Source organism: Triturus cristatus, chromosome 4_1, assembly GCF_964204655.1.
Source record: "Triturus cristatus chromosome 4_1, aTriCri1.1, whole genome shotgun sequence".
NCBI lineage: Eukaryota > Metazoa > Chordata > Amphibia > Caudata > Salamandridae > Triturus > Triturus cristatus.
In genome coordinates this window covers 913,209,803-913,231,416 of record NC_140585.1, presented here as the reverse complement: position 1 = coordinate 913,231,416, position 21,614 = coordinate 913,209,803, and positions in this window count along the sequence as shown.

Here is a 21,614-nt window from a genome sequence, read left to right as displayed (position 1 = left end):
CTGTGAACACCTGCACCAACTTTCCCTTTACCAAGGGAAGAAATGCTTTCAACACTAACCGGATCACTCAGAGCTCCAACAGGTTCATGTGAAGACGAAAGTTCTCTGATCTCCAACTCTCCCAGATGGGGGCCCCATTCCAGGAGTGACCCATCTGTCACTACTTTGATATTTGGTTGGGGAAGACAGAGGGGTCGGCCTCTACCCCAATCACGGTTCGTTAGCCACCACTGCAGGTCCTTTGCAGTTCCCTCCATTATCGGGACCATTATGAAGGGATTCCCCTGATGCTTCGCCCACTGGAACTTCAGGTCCCACTGCAGAGCCTGCACATGCCATCTGGTATGATTTACCAGTAGGATGCAGGAGGCCATGAGGCCCAGCAGACTCGGAGTCATTCTCATGGAAATCCAGTATAGAGGATGAAACACCAGTATCATAACCTGAATATCCTGGACATGCTGCTCAGGAGAATAAGCCTGAAACTGCACTGTGTCCAGAACATTTCCGATGAAAGGGAGTGTCTGAGAATGAGTCAGGTGTGACATTGGCATGTTTATAGTGAACCCCAGCTATGCAGGAGTTCCATCGTAGTCTGGAGATGGGAGACGACAGTCTGGGGCGAGGACGCCTTTAATAGCCAGTTGTCTAGGTGGGGGGGGGGGGGGGGGGGAGACAAACCCCCATCCTGCACAGATGAGGTGCTACCATCGCCATCACTTTGGTGAACACCCGAGGGACGCTGGTAAGCCCAAAGGGAAGCACAGTGAACTGAAAGTGCTCGTGGCCTACCTTGAACTGCAGATAACTCCTGTGGACAGGCACAATGGGATGTGAAAAGAGCATCCTGCAAGTCCAACGCTACCATCCAGTCTCCTTGGTCTAAGGCAGGCAAGACCTAAGCCAACGAGAGCATCTTACATTTCTCTTTTTTGAGGAAGTAATTGAGGGTTCGGAGATCTAGAATAGGACGAAGACCTTTGTTCTTTTTGGGTATCAGAAAGTAGCGGGAATAACAAATAGCAACTTCAGATATCGTAACCCGTTCTATAGCCCCCTTGGCCAGGAGAGCTGTAGTTTCTTCTCAGAGCAAGATAAGATGATACACCTCCGGGGAGTAACACCTCTGAAATATCTGCAGGACCCATTTGTCCGAAGTTATGAACTGATAGTGGAGGAGATGATGTTGGATTCTCCCTCCAACTGGGCACCCATGGTCTTGCAGAACCAAACTAGAAGGGCTTTGAGGCTGCAGCTGCTGGAGTTGGTGATGGATGACTTCTGACTACCATTCCCACATGACCGGAAAGCACCGCGGCCATGTACATGCACAACTTGGGAAGCTTGTGCAAGATGGTGCTAGGGTATGGCTGGTGCAGGTGAAAGGTCCTTCCCTAGCCACGAAAGGGGCAAAAGCTAGACTGGGAGCGAGTTGTCACAGAGGCCCAAGGAATTGGTCATAGCCCGCGAGTCCTTGAAGCACTCCAGCGCCGAGTCTGCCTTCTTTCCTAACAGATTAGTCCCATTGAAGGGCATGTCCATGAGGTTGGCCTGGACATCCTTTGAAAAGCCAGATATTCTGAGTCAGGCGTGGCGAAACCCCTCTACCCATATTCAGGCCACAGGTTGTTGTGGTACTGTAAATTTCGGAACCTTGTTGGTAGCATGGTCCTACCCTGCCGATTTTGGTATCAGCGAACCGCAAATGACTAATGCGGTATGTAGGAGTGTTTTCGTCATATGTCACCGATGAATTCACCGTGTATACGATACAACATGTCGAACCCTCGGGTTCCATTTTAAAAGGGAATCCATTTTGTGGTTGCCCTCACATAGGCTGCGCATTGAGGCCATGCCTAGGCCTAAAGGACACGCAATCTTTCTTTGACTTCTTTGTGACCTATGCAAACTGACTCCGCTGCCCGAGGTCAGTCCTGCCCGGCTGGTTTCTTTTACTGCGGCCTTATGGGATTAGCATCAGGGCCCAACACATCATAAAGTCGTGTATCCCACGCTACTTTTGACTAATCCCTTTCACACCTGACTCTGTTTCCTACTTTATGGCTTGTTTTACGAGGAGGAGGTGTCCGTTTTATTGGGGTCTGCTGATATCTGATGAGGGTTCTGAGCCTCGCTGGGTAAATAATTATGTGCTGACCGAGCTGAAATGTGGGATTATCATCATGACTGTGCTCTTTCTTTGAAGCGAAAATATGTGAACGACCACTTGTAAAATAGGGGCGGTGTTGCCCAGAGCGTAATATTCTGTATATAAGAAAAGACTGGTTTTTGGTTGGGAGCAGTCTCCTGAGAACATACACCGTGCTGTACTTCTCGGATACCTGTGATTGGTCTGCAGCCAATAAATACGATCTTTGACTTCATCTAGAAGACTCTGTGTTTCTGTGGTCCGAAACAGGAAGAACTCGAAGTCTTCGGGTGTGTCCCCTGGCACCGCTGGGTTGGTTCTGAAAAACCCAGTACTTCAGTTGGCGCCCAACGTTGGGCGATTTCAGCGGTACCGGTCCAAGCCAGAGGTTCGTGAGGAGCTTCGTGTGAAAATTCTGGAGGAAGGCCGCCACTGCATCGACCCCTGCATGTCGACGTGGTCCGAAAGTTTTTACTGCGAGTTTCACCGCGTCCCGACGGCTACAAAGGACTGCTGCCCTGACTATCGCCCCGTTTTGGATCCTTGATGATTTGGTAGAGCGAAACGATTTAACGAGTCTTCTGGTGACGTCATCGATACCTCAGTTAAGTATAAGTGGAGCGTCTCCCAGTCCTTAGTTTGGTTTGGTATCCCTTCGGGATCGCTTTGATTTGGAACTTGCAAGTGCCAAAGCCGAAGGACTCGTGTATTCACGAGACTATCGTATTCGATAATCCTTTGAAGTTTGAAACTAGACTAGTGAGCGACGATGCCTGGTTCTAGTATATTTGGAAATTTGTTTTGTTTGGGTTGTAATAGGGACTCCCGATTAGAGGATTCGTGTCCGGTTCCTCCAATTGGAACTCCAACGTATGAGCTTTATGTGAAACATGGCGTGGGCCCCATTGCGTATAATGAAGTATGGATCCGATACACCAGGAAGGATGGTGTTTTAAAATGGCCCCAAAATGGTAGTTTCGACACAGAAACCCTAGATAACTTAGAGGTTAAATTATTTAAAAAAGAAAGCCCGGCCGGCGATGTTTGATTCTTTCCGCCTATGGCGAAAGGAAGCCAAGCAGAAAGAAATCAAATTAGCCAAGAAAAATAAAAGAGAGAAAGGTATGTCGATAATGCAAGCAGCCTTGCAGTTTAAAGACAATGAAGAAGAACAGATGAATGAGCAGCTGCACAGGCAACGTAAATTAGTGATTGATAAATGCTACCCAGTTTTGCCGCCCCTTCAGCAAGATGCGTCAAAAGAAAAGGAGAAAGATCCCCTAATGTCACATTTGCTGAGTTCGCCACCCCCGTATGCGCAGAGTGCTACAGCGCCTCCGCAGCCTTTAAATGTACGGCCTCTAGTTAATTTGCCGCAAGCTTTCCCGCAGCCGCCAGCTCCTCCTCACCCGGCTCCTATGCCTACGGCGCAGCCCTCTCAAGGGCCGCCGGTTTCGCTGCCTGTCTCTTCTGCGCTTCCTGCGACTTTACCTAGTACATCAGCTGCCTCCCTCTGCGCTCTTCCTGATACGACCCCTGTACCTGTATCTGCACCCGTTTTTCTTCCCTCTGTCTTTCCCCCTGTTCTTGCCTCAACTTCTCCTTCTACACGACAACGAATAGCTAGTGCGGTCACTAGTTTTATATCGCCTCTCTTTGGGTCATCTAGTACTACCCCTGGTTCACAACGTACGCAGTTGCGTAGTCAGCTGCCAGGTTCTGAAGAGAAAGAAGTATTAGACCGCATGGCATATAAATGGATTGTTTTTCCTTCAAGATATGATGTAGAGTCTGTTGTAAATGTTTTTCATCAATGGGAAGCACCAAAACAGATACGTTTGAGAAAATGTGTGAATTCCTCTGTAATTGGAAGATCATGGTTTGGACTTAAGCCCGCAGGAATTGTGTCATGTACGGTTTGAATTTGGAAAAGGTACGATTGTGGGTCCCGATGTTGAGAAAGCAGTTGCGACATTGTCTTTTAGGATCGAGGGTCCTTCTCAGTCACTGTTTGAACGTGACTCCTCTGATAGGAAGGTTAGACAATACCCTATGAGAAGAGTCCCTCCGGTATGGAAGGACGCGGTTGCGGCTGATGCCGCTAACGGTATTACTGCTATGCCAGCTCATTTCCAGCGTGTTTGGGTACATGTTCCTTGGAAGCGATCAGAAGTTTTAGCCCTTAAGCAGACATTGCCTGACCCCCGTAAAAACCCCGCAGGATATTATAAGGAGTTATCACAGACTGCAGAATCGTGTGTCATGAACTTAGATATGTTGTTCGGGAATATCGTTCCGCAGCCTTTATGGGGGTTGATTCGTAATGCAGATCATGCTGCAGAACTAGGTGGCACATGGGCTAATATCACTGCTACAGACACTAGACAAGTTGATGGTGCGAAACCTGAGCCCTTAGTAGCAGAACTCCCTGGTAGAATTATTACCTACATGAAGACTTTAATGCCAGCGATGCGTGTGAAATGGGATAAATTATCCGCATGCAAACAAAAGAAAGACGAAACAGTGTCTGATTTCTTCACCAGGTTTGAAGAAACATTTATCAACCACAGTGGTCAAGACATGAGTACGGAAGGTGGTCAACGGTTATTTGTTGATAAATTTGTGCATAATTTGCTTCCCGAGTTGTGTGAGAAATTAAAAGATTCAGAGAGTTCTTGGGCTGTTTCCTCATCAGCGCAAATACTGGCTACTGCACAGTATTACGAAAATAGGGATAAAGATGAGAAGGATAGAGCAGACAAGAAAACAAAAGAATTAAAGATGAAGGTTCTTTTACAGCAGGCTTACCCGCCACGTGGAGATCAGAATAACTATAAGCAAGGTCAGAGTAACTATCAACAACCCCAACAGTTTCAGAGTAACTCACAAAGGTTCGGGTATTCCCAACCGCGTGTTCCTGTGGGTCCCAATCAGTGTTCGTATTGCAAACAAGAAGGTAATTTTAAGTATAGTTGTCCTATATTGTTGCAGCGCACGAATAATGCTTATGGCGCGAGAGGTAGAGGTGGTCAGCAAGCTCCTGGAGGTAGAGGGCGTGGGAATGTTCCCCAGAACGCGCGTCCTCTTCCGCCTCAAAATACGATGAACAGTTTTGATCAGCAGGCCAATGTAACTGGTGGGACAGCTCAGTACTATAATAACGACTATTATGCAGAAGATGGAAATGCGGAAGGTGATGATTCCTAGGACAGCCATAGACAGAGAGAGGGAGTTGTTTCAGTGCCAGTGGACCAGAGTGGACCGTATGTCAAGGTGACTACAGCGGGTGTATCAGAGCCTTTTCTATTGGATACTGGTGCTGCAAAGAGTTCAATTATGCACTCCAAACTCCCTGGCGCGCCTTTGTCTGGCGAAATGAATGTTTCAGTAGGTTTTTCTGGCGCCCCGGTTAGGAACCCGATCTCTAGTCCTATGCCCCTTTCTGTTGGACCTCGTGAGCTGAAAGCACCCCTTATCCTAACGACAGGTTGTGGTGAAAATCTGTTAGGATTGGATTTGTTAAAGAGATTACATGCAACATTATATTGTTCCCCCTCGGGAGTACAACTTACACTGGGTAGGGAAGTGATTTCTCCAATGTATTTGTCGAAGAATAAACTGCCAGCTGAATTGTCGTCTCTTCCGGATGTCCTTTGGGCTACTGGTCCGAACGATGTGGGTCTCTTGGAAATACCGCCATATGTGGTCACTTTGAAAGCCAATGTTAAATTGCCACGCATTCCCCAGTACAAGATCTCTAATGAAGGTGAGAAAGCGTTGTTAGCGATCATCTATGAATTGATTGAAAAGGATGTAATCGAAGAGACAAGAGGCAACGTTTGCAATAGTCCGGTTCTGCCTGTTTTAAAACGTACTGACCCTTCTCAGCCACCTGTTTACAGATTTGTGATCGATCTTAGAGAGGTCAATAAGATAGTTGTGCCACAGTTTCCGGTTGTCCCTGATATAACTGCCTTGTTAACTATGATCCCAGCTTCCGCTGCTTGGTTCTCAGTGATTGATTTAAAGAATGCTTTCTTTAGCATTCCGATTGCAGAGGAAAGCAGGGATATTTTTGGTTTTAGTTTAGGAGGTCGCAGCTTCCGCTTTAAACGCGCTCCGCAGGGCTACTGTGAAAGTCCATCAATATACAGTCAGGCTTTAAAAGCGCAGCTTGATACAATTGTCTTACCTAGTGGTGCTACCCTTATTCAGTATGTTGACGATTTACTAATCGCCGCGGATACTGAGGAGATTTGTAAAGAAGCTACATTGTCATTGTTGCGTCATTTGTCTGCCTTTCATCACAAAGTTTCTCTCTCAAAACTGCAATATTGTCGACAAGAAGTGACCTACTTAGGTCATCTCTTGTCGAAGGAGGGAAGGAAACTGACCCCAGAAAGAATTCAGGCCATTGCACAATTGAGCGTGCCAAGAACACAGAGAGAAGTGCGTGCTTTCTTGGGTATTACTTCATACTGTAGGCAGTGGATCCCGAGTTTTTCTTTGCTGGCAAAACCTTTGATAGCATTAACATGTAAAGATACACCGAATCCCGCCCCATGGTCTGAAGAGTGTCAGAAAAGTTTTTGGGAATTACGTAAGGCATTATGTTCGGCTCCTGTATTGGGTACCCCCGACTACAGTAAACCTTTTACATTGTATGTTCACGAGAAAGAAGGTTGTGCGTTGTCAGTGCTGACACAGTCTTTTGGAGACAGACAGTGTCCATGCGCGTTTTTTTCGTCGACTTTGGATCCGGTAGCCAAGGCATTGCCAAGTTGTTTGAGAGCCACAGCGGCAGCAGCTGTTTCTATTCGACAGTCTGCTGGGTTAGTAATGAACAACACGTTGATTGTGATGGTGCCACACGCAGTGGACACGTTATTAAACAGGACCAAGACACAGCACTTAACTAGTGCTCGATTGTCAGGTTATGAGTTGACACTGCTAGCGAGTCATGTGCACATAAAGAGGTGCAACACGTTGAATCCAGCTACTTTACTGCCGATTTCAGCAGACACAGATGAGATTGAACAGCATGATTGTCTGTTCAGAACAGAAGACGAAACAAAAGGGAGAGTGGATCTTAAAGATACTCCCCTGGTTGAGTGTGATGGTACCTTATGGGTGGATGGCTCGTGTTTCAAGCTTCCGAATGGTGATACGACTGCTGCATATGCTGTCACGACTTTGCACACGATTGTTGAAACTGCACGTATACCACATAATTCGGCTCAAGCAGCAGAATTAATTGCACTTACAAGAGCATGCGTGTTGTCGAAAGGAATGAAAGTGAACATATATACTGACAGTCAGTATGCCTTTGGCGTGGCCCATAGTTTTGGGCGCTTGTGGAAAGAACGTGGGTTCCTGACTTTGCATGGAACTAAGATTCAGAATGGTCAGTTGGTGAATGATCTCCTTGAGTCGTTGACCATACCATTACAAGTTGCGATTGTGAAATGCAGTGCACACAAGAAGGTTATTGATGATGTTGGTCGTGGTAATGCATTTGCTGACGAAATCGCGAAAGAAATAGCAAAAGATGTGACGAATCAAATGTATGTTGCAGGCCCTGCAAGATGGGTTGGTGATGTTGGAATGTGTGAAGACACGATAGAGAGTGTGAAGTCCCTTCAAGCTGAAGCCACAGAGAAAGAATTGAGCATGTGGAAAGAAAGTAAGGGTAAATTGGATGAAAATGGTTGTTGGATTGATTTGTCAGAACACCGGCGATGGTTGTTACCTGATGCATATGTGCTTCCAGTGGTCACGATGGCACATGGAATGGGGCATATCAGTGTGAAAGGGATTTGTAAGTTGCTAGCTCCAGTATGGCAGAATGCTGGAATTCCCAAGTGTGCAGAGAATGTGGTCAAAAATTGCATGGTATGTTTGAAATACAATCTTGGTAGGGGAACCCCAACTCCAGCTGGTCATTTTGCAGCTAGATTTCATCCACATGGAAAGGTGCAACAATTTGAAATATGTACTACTTGTTGTCTGCGCTTTTTCAAGGTGGATAGAAGCATATCCCCTAAAAGACAATACTGCCTCATCCACAGCTAAAGCCCTTGTCAAAGAATTCTTCCCTAGATTTGGAATGCCAAGAATGGTATGGAGTGATAATGGGAGTGAATTTGTGGGACGAGTGATGAAGAATGTATGTGAGGGACTAGGTATAAAGCAGAAATTCCATGCTGCAAATCACCCCCAATCAGCTGGACTAGTAGAGTGTTACAATGGCACATTGAAGCTCAAATTAGCCAAGATCCAAGCGAGTTCTGGTCTTAAATGGCCTGACGCTCTGCCCTTAGCACTCCTATCAACAAGAATGACTGTGCATTCACAAGTGGGACTTGGTCCCTACGAAATCGTGTTTGGCCGTCCGGCCAATATATGGGGAGTGCCAAGGCCTACAAAATTCAGTGAGATCGAACACCCAGTACTGCTGGATTATTTGTATGAATTGACGGCTAAATTGCGTGTTTTACACCAACAGGTGCATGATACTCTGCCCCAGGTCTCTGAAGCTCCAGGACATCCTATCAATCCTGGATCATGGGTGCTGGTCAAAAACTTCAAAAGGACAAAGAATGATGAGCCCCGTTGGACCGGCCCCCATCTCGTCCTTCTTTCCACAAGATCGGCTGTTCGAGTAAAAGGGAAAAAGAACTGGATACACGGCGTTCACTGCAAGAGGGTCCTTTTGCCTTTGCCTTACGACCAGTGGGTCCAGAAAGGGATCGCTGACTCAGAGACTGGGACTGTGCCTCGTTTTCTGCCGTTTAGCGATGCACGAGTAAAAGGAACGCTTTCTCAGAAGGAAAGCGATGATATCTTGCAAGAAACTGTGCCACCGTCAATTCAATTGGACACTACAGAGCCTGAACTCTTGTTTCAAGACCAAACAGTACCTACAAGAAGTCGCTACAATCTGAGGCCGAGAACTATGGACAAATACAAATTTTTTCTTTGATATTTTTGGAGAAGTGCAGCTCTCTCTTCCATCTGAAAAACATTCTTATTTTTGCTTTTTCGAACCGCCATCCGGGTTCAGCTGCAGGGTCGCGGTGCCAAGACTTTGGGGTACAAGCTGGAGACGTTAGGTCAACGGTCTGGTTGGTCTAGGGCGTTCCCTGGACTGACAGGTGTACTCCTTAGCAGAAGACACTCATCCGCCGCGAACAGCACGATTAGAGGATGGAGTTTTTTGAGATGAAGAGACCCGCTGAGGAAATATTAAGAGCAGAATATGTAAAGTAATGAATAGCAAACGTTTTGTAATATTATGTCTGTTTGTCCTATTTAGCATGATGATGTTTTCTGTAGGTTATGTATTAATGTCTTTTCAAGTGCCGTTTGCACCCACTATACAGCCCATACCTCCTCCTACTGTTTCCTCACACTCTTACCACCCTCTGTCTGAATACGAACAAGCTAGACGTTCTGAGTTCGTAAACAATTTGTTTATTCAACTTCTGCACCAGCACCAACTAGTTATGAATACGACAAATTGCTGGGTGTGTGGTTTGATGCCGCATACCATTAATAAGGGTATCCCATATCTAGTGCTGCCGTTTAGCTATAATGGGTCATCATGGGCATTCCAGACTATGTTTCTTTTTGCACTTGAGACCTATTCCCCACGACCACCGCGTTCCGTTAGACCTAGCACAAACAATAAAGCCTTGATGAGAGGAGTTGCTGATATGAGCAGAGATATCGATGCATATTCATCTATTCCCAAGGATGAGTTGCTAGCTTATGTGGGTTGGAACGCGGCGGGGTATAGCATTAGTCTGGGCGAGAAACAGCGTAAAAGTTCATCACCGGTTTGGGTCGTACCCCACATAGGTCGGTTCTGTTTACAAGGTAATGGTCAGAATCCAAGAGCTCAATTAGGGAAGAGTGACTGTGCTGGAACGTACATTTTCCCATCACAGTTTTCCCCTGCGTTTTTGGCTGCCAAGGGTACATACTTTGTTTGTAATGATCAAGCATATACATGGTTGCCCCCTGATTTCTCGGGCACGTGTTATGTTGTAAATTTGCTACCACCGACATTTACTGCCGCCTCTGATTATCACAAGACCAGAGTTGTGAGAGGCGTTGTTAGTAAGGAGGATACTGCCGGTCAGGAAGCGGGAGACTTTTTCCTGGGTTTCCTGCCGTTTTGGGGACCAATGGTCAATAGAAGGAACCTGAGACAACTGACTCGTGTAGTTGGAACCACTGTTAATGTAACGGCTGGTGCCCTTGGTAACTTGACAGCTGAGCTCCAAGCGGATCGCCTCATGACGTTGCAGAACCGTATGGTTCTAGATGTCATACTTGCAGACCGTGGTGGGGTATGTAAGGTTATCCAATCAAGCTGTTGTATTTTCATACCAGATAACGCTCCGACAGTCTATCAAGCCATCTCCAAACTGCGTAAGATTTCCGAATCCATCCATGTGGATAAAAGAGATTGGTCGATGATGGGGTGGTTCTGGGGACTGATATCAGCTTGGGGATGGAAGATTCTAATAGTCACTGGGACGATCTTAGCCATTCTTTTCCTGTTCTGTCTATGTGTACAGTGTGCTACTGTAATGTGTAGCCTCTGTGTTACATCATGTGTAAGGAGACCTGTATCAAGGGACGAACTAAGCAATAGGATGATGCTACAGCAACATCTTCATGACTTTATGAATATAGACCTGGACTCAGATTAGTATGAGTATAGTTATTGCCTATGTAAGGGCAAAAGGAGGGTCTGTGGTACTGTAAATTTCGGAACCTTGTTGGTAGCATGGTCCTACCCTGCCGATTTTGGTATCAGCGAACCGCAAATGACTAATGCGGTATGTAGGAGTGTTTTCGTCATATGTCACCGATTAATTCACCGTGTATACGATAAATGTCGAACCCTCGGGTTCCATTTTAAAAGGGTAACCATTTTGTGGTTGCCCTCACATAGGCTGCGCATTGAGGCCATGCCTAGGCCTAAAGGACACGCAATCTTTCTTTGACTTCTTTGTGACCTATGCAAACTGACTCCGCTGCCCGAGGTCAGTCCTGCCCGGCCGGTTTCTTTTACTGCGGCCTTATGGGATTAGCATCAGGGCCCAACACATCATAAAGTCGTGTATCCCACGCTACTTTTGACTAATCCCTTTCACACCTGACTCGGTTTCCTACTTTATGGCTTGTTTTACGAGGAGGAGGTGTCCGTTTTATTGGGGTCTGCTGATATCTGATGAGGGTTCTGAGCCTCGCTGGGTAAATAATTATGTGCTGACCGAGCTGAAATGTGGGATTATCATCATGACTGTGCTCTTTCTTTGAAGCGAAAATATGTGAACGACCACTTGTAAAATAGGGGCGGTGTTGCCCAGAGCGTAATATTCTGTATATAAGAAAAGACTGGTTTTTGGTTGGGAGCAGTCTCCTGAGAACATACACCGTGCTGTACTTCTCGGATACCTGTGATTGGTCTGCAGCCAATAAATACGATCTTTGACTTCATCTAGAAGACTCTGTGTTTCTGTGGTCCGAAACAGGAAGAACTCGAAGTCTTCGGGTGTGTCCCCTGGCACCGCTGGGTTGGTTCTGAAAAACCCAGTAGTGTTGGCACGACCGGCACCAATCTGAATCTGGGATCGAATCCATGAGACCCCCAACAGAGCTGTCGGTACAGAACCTGATGGGTCCTTTACCAACACCGCGAGGCCCGAAGGGGTGCCAGCGGGGTCAGCCCACTCAAATACTCGGCGTATGGCCGTGTAAAACTCTTATTTGAGCGGCGGTCGCTCCGGCTCCCGGAAATGGGTGGAGACGGGAAGTTGGACCTGGCAACAGCTCTGCAGAAGTGTGCCTGGAACGTCGATGTTCCCCACTCGTCTTGTCAATCCTCGACGGACTAGGTGAAGTCAAAGTCTGTCTAGACTTCTTTTTGTGCTTGTTCCCAGAGTGTCTGGAGGAGCTTGAGTTCGATGAAGACTTGGGACTCGTAGAAAAGTCCCTCGACCTTCTTTTCCTCGATCCATACTGAGGCCTCCTAGGAGTCACACTAAATGGGGTTAACTGCATGGCCGCAAGCAGCTTTAGGGACCGCTCTCTCAGACTTCGGCTCTTTGGCCCAGCAGTCCGAGCACGACTTCGAGACATGGTCGTGCTTGAGATACCATAAGCACACAAGGTGCAGGTCGGTAACCGATATGGCTCGGTGACAGGCACCACACAGCTTGAACCCTACCTTTCTAGTGGATATTCCCACAACACCCATGAAAACATCTTTAACAAGATATCAAAAAAAGTGTCAAAAAGAGACAGCGGGATTGCTCTTCTCCGGATCAGCACTAACTGGAACAGAAAGAAAAAAAATGGGGCTGGGTGGCACCTATATAGGTGACAGTGTCGTCTCATCTGGTGCCAACAAAGCCAATGACGCTACATGGAACCGAACGGAGCCACCTGATGGCACAAAGGGGTACTGCTCACGCAAAAGTTTCCGGATCTAGTCTGACGCCTATGAAATTCAAAGGTGAGGAATATGCAGCTAAAAGTCTCTATCAGATGAAGTCTTTAACAGCTAAAGTATTAGGTTCAGGTCATAGTTTGGTGCATCACCTATATGGGGTTCAGAGAACTTTAAATAGTCTGCCAAGAAGATCCTTGGTTGGCCGGACTCCCTATGAAGTTCTGTTTTGGAATCCAATGTGTGTACCTGACCTAGACAATCCTGTTGCAGTGACAACAGAATTGCCTTTTGATATGAGTAAACGTTTGGTTGTCTTACAGGAATTTAATGACTTCCGCGAGGACAACATTTAAGAATTGAAGAATTGATCAGACACTAGGGAAGTGTGGCGGCAATCAGCAACTTCTGGCTGGATTCCAAAGATCAAGGATCTGGTCTGAGAGAAGGTTGTGGAAAACAAATTATTTGCCCCATCATAGAGAGCATCTGTGTCTGTGTTGGCGATTGAAGTTACCAGAACTGTACTTTTGCCACCTCTTGCTGGTTGTAAACACAATAGGTTTGTGTCAATCCATCTGATTAAACCACACCATGTGGCCAGTCCTGAAGAATAGGCTACAAGGGATCCCGAGTAGTTACCCGACTCTTCTCACTACCATACAGGACATCATAATTACAACCTTTAACTACTGTTGAAGTTTCTACACCCCGGCTGGGGATATCAGATACTGAAGTTATGCTACTTCCAGTCACATCAACTAACAACATTCAAGCTTTATACGCAACTACAGAAAACTCATCAACAAATGTTAGAAACAAAGTGGTTTACTATGTTCCACCATTGGAGTCAACTACAAGTTCAATAATACTGCATAATGTCCCTGTTCTTGCACAAAGTGACTCTGGCTACTTAGTCAACATTGATGACTTTTCCTCAGATTCGTCAAACCCACCACCGCATGAAACTCGTGCATTTATAATTTGGCTCAAAACAACATATTTTGTTTCACCATGGATTTATATTTGGATTTCATTGGCATTGCTGTTTTTCAATTTGGATTGGCTTCGTAACTGTGTTCTTTTTACTCTTAAATGGACACTATCTCCCAGAACGCTCTGGGGTTTAACCTGTAGTTGAGGTATTGAAGCTTCATTCATTATCACACAAAGTGTGAAGGGACCTGTCCCATGTGAACACTTCAGTGGTTCCGGTACGTGATCAAACTTTTTGGGATAAGATACCTTTTGAAATATTTAGCCTGACAGAAACGTTGCAAATACCTTGTTTTTAAATTGATACTTCAAAATGTTATTACTCCTGGCACCATCTCGGATGATTGGGACTTACATACATACTCCCTGAGCTAGAACATTATACAGTATTTGAGAATGAAGATATGTACAGTGGGACATCTAATTATGCTGACGTATTGTTTGCACCACTATGCGCATCACTTCTTACACCGAGGTAGTACACCACATGCAGTATCTAATTATACACAGTGGGAACATTGCCCTAAACCTGTGGGTAGTTCACAAACTTACACCAAGAACTTTGCATGTTTTTCTAGCAACAACCTTATAGATCCAGGGTCTTATAATTCTAAACTAGTTCCTTCCCCAGCAAAGAAATATATGGCAACAGATACCCAACATATATATTCGGCTTCTTTTATTTCCTAGTTGTCAGTACAAGGGTATAGCTTTTGGAAAGACGATGTTGATTTAAAATCTGCTTGGGGAACAAAAGACTGGCAAGTTCTAGTCAATGAGGCTTTGTTTAGAGCATGTCTAATACCAAGACAGATAATATCCCAGAACAAAACAGTGCAGCAAACATCTTGACTGGGCCTCGCCAAGATAAAAGAAGAACACACCAAATATTTCTACGTTTGGGCATTTAGACAATTGACAACAATTCACAAACCATATGGAGGAAGAGCTCAACAACATGCTTAAGAACAGTACATACAATTCTTCACATTCCAATTCGGGGGTGGGTGGTTAGTGGGTGTTATGCACGTTTTCTGAACAAGGGCTTTAGAATAAACAGACCCGACCATCGCAATGTACAGGCACAACACTTGGGGTAGTAATTATAGGATCTTTCTGGCATAGATACCCCCACTTTTTGCCTAGTGTCAGTGTGGTTTACTGGGATCCTGCTATCCAGTGGCAGTGCACTCTCCTGTAAATTCCATGGTAAGTACTATGTACACCCCACAATTGACATACTGGTGTACCAATGTAAGTCTCCAGTGTATGGTACTAAGATACCCAGGGCATTGGAACACCTCCAGGTGGCCACTTGATTCTGCCATATTGAATCTTGGCCCTTGGGAGCATCAAACAAGTTACTTACCATCATTAATGATATCTCTGTAAGGGACATAGATTAGTTATGGATTCCTCACCTTAGAATTACCCTCAGGAATCAGACTGGATTTGGAGAATTTTTTTTCCTCAGCAGTACCTCTGCGCGTTGATGGTGGTGTCGGTCGACTCCGCGTTCGTTGTTGGCATCGTGGTTGCCAGAATGATGTTGCTGTATCTACTTAGACGCCACCCTCACGTGCGGACATCAGTTCTTTAACGCATAGCCATGCAAGACAATGACCACTGGTGCACAAAAACTAGGGCCCTGAAACGGAAGTCCCTTACCCTAGAAATCAGTTCGCAGAACTGGGAGGATGGGTGGGGCGGTGAAGAATCCATAACTAATCTCTTACAGATATATTGTTACCGAAGGCAAGTAACTTTTTCATATGAAAGAGACAATTAGTTATGGATTCCTCACCTTAGAATAGATACCCCAGCAATACCAACCCAGGTGGTGGGTCTGCAATCCAAGTACACACCAGAAAGTCCTGAAGAACTGAATGGCCGCAGAAGCTGTCTCTCCGGACTGGGCTGTCCAGGCAGTAGTGTTTGGTAAACGTGTGCTGTGAAGCCCTCGTAGCTGTGATTCACAAATTGGTATCAAGAAAATACCTTCCTCAATACTACGAGGGATGAGAGGAACTCACGCAAGGGAGAACGCCCTCCCATGTATTAACACTTAACCACAAAAAATACTCCTCTGGTAAGCAAAATCATATGCTTGATTTGCTACAAGTAAATTTACTACAGTGATGCTGGGAAGTCCCTATGGGAAGCCGCTTGTGGTAACCCACTAGGAGGTGGAGAAGGAAGTCATTCATTTGGTTTTATTTACCCTCACACACCCTAGGGGTGTCATGCTTCATCATCGGGTCACCCTGACGCCTAAAAGTCAGGGTGGGCTCAACCCTATTTCAGGGAGCTCTTAGTGATAGATTGGCCAGTGGGAGTTGGAGTTAAAGATTAAAAGTCCACAGACAGATCCCAGTTTCCCTTTATTCTTGGATCTGTCAGGGATATTAAAAATAAGTGCTAGGGTCAATCAGGGTATTATGGTCCTAAGACACTACTGCCAACATGTTGCAGTCCGCTTGTGCCCCTAAAGGGTGCAGGACTTTCTTCAGGGCTAGAAGTGGCAGCCTCCCTGGAATTTATAACATGCACTGGGAATTTCCCTATACTGATATTATAACAAATTTAGGAGAGTAGGGTCTGCTTTCTATGTTCACCCCCACTTTTTGCTTTTGCTCCACTGGTTTTCGACTTAGATGTGGCTGTGGGCTTGCTAATCAGACCCACAGCCCAGCTGTTCGCTCTCTAAACTGATACTATGTACTTTAGGTGCATAACCCAATTGGATAGGATCACCTTATTGGCCCCTGTACAGTGTACCTTAGGTACCCAGGGCATAGGTGTACCCCAGGCTTACCAGGGGCTGCAGCATGTATTATGCCACCCCTGGCCTGGCCTTCCATTATGACACAACTGGCTGATCACTCAGCTGGGGCAAGGTCGTGTAATCACCCCTTGCTTAGGTGTAGTATTCCTATACCTACCTTATATATAGACACATGTGTACCTATCAGCCACTCCTATGGCAGGCCTTAACAATCATGGAGGCAGAGTGCTTGGTAACATGTGAGATGGTGCTCTAGCATGAGCTGAGCCTGTCTGCAGCTTTCGGAACCATGTCCTTATAGCTGTTCTATGATATAGCCTACCATATACTCTTAAAGTACCTTATAATCTTAAACGGTTATGGTAACTATGGTTTGGCTTTATCGAAACATGTTGTGTAAGGTGTCTAACACTGTGGAATAATACCCCCATACCATTTCTGGCAATGAGGATATTATTCCCCCCTTCTAGAGGGAGAAGACATGTTGAAACCTACTCACCCGGTTAAAGTTAACCAGAGCCCCAGCATCACAAAATGGATGCTGCTGCCACAGACACAAGTCTGACCTCCTGCTGCTGGGAGTCCTTCCAGCGAAGGAGGCTTGGACAATAGGTTTCCTGCCTCGGGAGGTGCGAGCACCACCCTAGACAGGATTTAGTGTATTGGGGCAGGGAGGGTTGAATGAAACGAGACACTGCCTGGGGCACACTAGGTGTCCCATGCATAGTCCAGTTCAAACCGGTGCTGGGGCACTCCAGCCCCAGCTCTGGCGCGAAACTGGACAAAGGAAAGGGGGTGTAGCCACTCCCCTTCCTGGTCCCACCCATAGGAGGGACCTTGCAGGTAGCCCAGCCCACTGGCCCAGTATATTAGAAGCTAGTTGGGCCCTGCTAAATTAGATTAACCTGAATCTGCATCTTGAACAGAAACTCTGGACCTTCGACATTCGACCTCAGGAAGAAGACTGAAGAAATCTCCCTTGTGGCCAAGGAGTGACCACCCTGGGCAACCAGGCACCATACAGCGACCGCTGCTTGCTTTGCGACTGAATCCTACGAGGGACGACTGCAGAGACTGACCAGCGCCGAGACTTCCAGATACCTCTAAACCAGATCCACATCTCCAGCGAAGCTGAGACCCGTGGAGGTGACGAGGGACGTGGGACCGGCGACTTGGGAAAAGTGGCTAGTAACTGACTAGCGCGACTTCTGAGGCTTCCTCGAGGCTGTGCTTGGGGAATTGAGAAGCCCCACTCCAGAGCACCATCTGCAAAGAAGACCAGCTCCCCACACTTCACGTGTTCTGCGTGGGGCCCTTCTGCACCTGTGTTGCGCGACGTGTTTTCCGGTTGGACCGTTGGCTAGTAGCCTCTGCGACGACGAACCTTTACTTTCAACTTGCTGGTCCGGCTCCTCCAGACTGGTACCCGCTCCTCTGTGAAAGAGAAGCACCCCAGACCTTCCTGGTCTGCACCAGAAGCAAGTCCTCCATCCTGCGTGGGTTCCGCTTGCCAAGGCTTGTTGGGTCCTGACTCGACTTAGACGCCGCCGACAGCAAGAGCCTTCGTGGGACAGCTCACCTCCTGGTCCTGGTCGTCCTCGACGTCTCCTGGTACCCGTGGCTGCTGCGACAAGCTTCACCTCTTCACCTGCATCTTCACATCGCCTGGTTCCTTCCTGGCTCCTGGCTGGTGACCTAGACTCTGTCCCTTCTGCTTGCAGGTTCCTTCCTTCTTGATCCCCACCTTGGGATCCACCGGACACTCTTCACTGACTGCCTTTCAGCAACTTTCCTTCAGGCATCCATAGAAGTCCACGACGAAACCCGACGCAAGTTCACACCTATGCACCCGCAGCCCGTGGGCTAGGTAACTTGGGTACTTCGGTGCTCACAAGGGTATTGACTATCCTAGGGTCTAGTTTCCGAGTCTCGACTTTCTAGCTATACCAGAAGTGTCCTAAAACTGCTTATTTCTAACTGCTAGTGATTCTATCGACTTTTACGCATTACGCGTGAGTGTTTCCACTCTGCACCTGAATCCCGTGGGCCTCCCACTTCCTAACTGTTGGTAGTATAGTGTAGCCCCAGCGATTCCCTAGGCCTAGGCCTATCCTGTGTTCGTGACAGTGGTCCTTATACCACTTACTTAGTATATGGTTTGCGTGGCCCCTAGGGCCTAACTGTATTACTTACCTGTGTGACTTAATGTATGCTTAAATAAGACTGTGTTGTACTTACCTCGAATCTCATAAAGAGTGCTGAGGGTTTGACTAGAATAAATACATTCTATTTTTATATATATCTGTTTTGGTGTCCTTTCATTTGGTATTCAAGGGATTACATATGGTATAACAGATGGCTTCACATGCCATTCAGAGTTTAGCCTAAGACTGCTCTTGTCCATGCTACCACTAGGATAGCTGGTCTATAAGGTTGACTTTACAACCAATCACCATAAGGGTTGTTTGGACTGATACAAGGTGTACACTAGAATAAGTGACATCATATATCAGGCCAACTTCTCACATTGGTGAGCAGCGGTTGGGATCTGAGCTTGCTGTTGTAAAACCATTGTAATCTTGAGATACTAAATTGAAAGATCATATAAGATATTGTTTAGGTACATAGATTATAAATACTTAAGTCCTACTGGACTTAGTTGTTGTAGGTTGAAGGGCCTAGCACACCCTGACTACAACTACTAGAGAGGTTCAGTAGATACAACTAGTGTAGGTAGGTGCTCACACCACACCCTCACTAGATCATGTCTCTGAGAGGAGATCAAGGTGATTCTCTCCCAGGAGGGGTAGATCTTAGAAAGATCCCCTCTAGATAAGATACCCTAACTTTTCAGGAGATGAGACAATTGTGTACCTCCAGAAAGTTAAAACAGGGTTCAAACCCTACCCTCATTCAGCTAGTAGAGATCCTAGAGGAGTATGATGCTCTTAGGGCCTCCCAGGCTAGTACCCTAGGTACAGGTGAGGGTCTACCCACTACAGATGAGTCAGATGGGACTTCAGACGAGGAGGTAGACAGCAAGGTCAAAGTAGGAAGACTTAGCCAGGCTAACTTAAGCTTACATGGGAGTCTGAATGGGCCCCTCCCCCCATTCAGACCCTCAAGTGGGCTTAACCAGAGAAGCAGGAGAGACAGATCCCCTTCAAGGGAATCCATCCACTCCCATGTCTCTAACTGCTCCCATGTCTCTTCTCACAGGGGAATGACTTCCCCACAGAGAAAAGAGCATGAGGCCAGAATGAGGGAAGCGAATCTGAGGATTGAGAGGGAAGAACTTGCCCTTGCCAAGGAGAAGCTTGCTCTGGCCAAAAGTTAAGTGGGTTAGAACCCACTGGTGGCAGCAATATCCCTAAGGATAGAGACAGGACCTATGATAATAGAAACCTGAGCAAGATTGTCCCTCCCTACAAGTGTGGGGATGACATCCACAAATGGATAACTGCTTTGGAGAGAGCTTGCAAAGTACAGCAGGTACCCCAAAGTCAGTGGGCAGCTATCTTGTGGCTCTCCTTCTCTGAGAAAGTTAGAGACAAGCTCCTCACAGTTAGTGATGAGGATGCAGACAATTACACTGTCCTGAAGAGTGCTCTGATTGAGGGGTTTGGCCTAACCACTGAACAATACAGGTTGTTGTTCAGGAATACCCAGAAGAGACAGACTCAGGACTGGACTGACTTTGTAGATTGTGCCACTAAGGCTCTGGAAGGCTGGTTATTGGGTAGTAAGGTTAAGGACTATACAGGATTGTATAATTTGATCATGAGAGAACAAATCCTTAATAACTGTCAAAACCAGCTGTTGCATCAACACTTGATTGACTCTGGCCTAACTTCTCCCCAGGAATTGGGAAAGAAGGCAGATAGGTGGGTCAGAACTAGAGTTAAGCAGAAAAACCAGAACCAGGGTGGTGATCAGAAAAAGGCAGACCAGAAGGGTAATGATCAGAAACAAAAAGACCAGAAGTCTTCACCAGGCCCCCAAAAGGCTCAGGGGGAGGGTGGTTCCAAAAAGGATAAGAAGAAAGATGGCCAAAAGAAACCATGGTGCAACTATTGTAAGTCAAACTCACATTGGTTTAGTGAGTGCACCAAAAAGGTTAAGACCCCAGCCACCATTGCCCCTAAGGCAACTGTACCCCCTAGTCCAGCTGTAAGTGGTGGTTCCCAGCAAAAGGGTGTAGTAGGGTTAACCCTGGGAACTGAGGAGGGTCCTGGCCTAGTCAGGATGTTCTGATCTGTGATGGGGACATAGCTTTGTCCTCTACTGTAGGCCCCAGTAACCTGGGCAAGTACAGACAGACTCCTTTTATCAATAATAGAAAGGCTCAGGCCTACAGGGACACTGGGGCTAGTGTCACAATGGTGACACCTACCTTTGTGGACCCTGGACAGATCATGCTAGGTGAGAACTACCTAGTGACCAACGCTAGCAATGCCACTACCTCCCATAGTGTGGCAATTGTTAACTTCTCCTGGGGAGGGGTAACTGGCCTCAAGAAAGTTGTGGTAAGTTCAGACCTTCCTGTAGAGTGTCCGTTAGGAAATGATCTTGAAACTTCAGCTTGGTCTGAAGTGGAGTATAGGACCCATGCAGAAATGCTTGGGATAGATGCACATGTCCTTGCTGTGACCAGGTCACAGGCCAAAAAGTGTAACACTGAACAAGTGCTGGATCCTGGGACAATGGACCAGACAATCCAAGAGAAAGAGCAGTAGGGTCAAGGCTGTGCCTTCCCCCCTGCCTCAGGTGGTGGATCAGCCCTCCCAGGAGGATGATCATTAGAGCCCCGAAGGAACTGTCCTAGAAGAACTGGAACCTGATCAGGTTGAGTTTCTTGGGACAGGGGGACCTTCAAGGGCAGATCTGAGGCAGGCTCAATTAGACTGCCCCTCTCTTGAACCCCTCAGACAGCAGGCTGCTGCTGAGGCTGCAGGGAATGCTCAAGGTACCCATAGAGTGTATTGGGATGAAGGGCTACTGTATTCAGAGGCTAGAGACCCCAAGCCTGGTGCGTCCAGGAGGTTGGTAATACCCTTGAGTTTCAGAGGCTTCCTTCTTACCTTGGCCCATGATATTCCCCTTGCAGGACACTTAGGCCAGAACAAGACTTGGGACAGACTTGTCCCTCACTTTCACTGGCCTCACATGTCAGAAGATACCAAGGAGTTTTGTCGCTCCTGTGTCACCTGCCAAGCCAG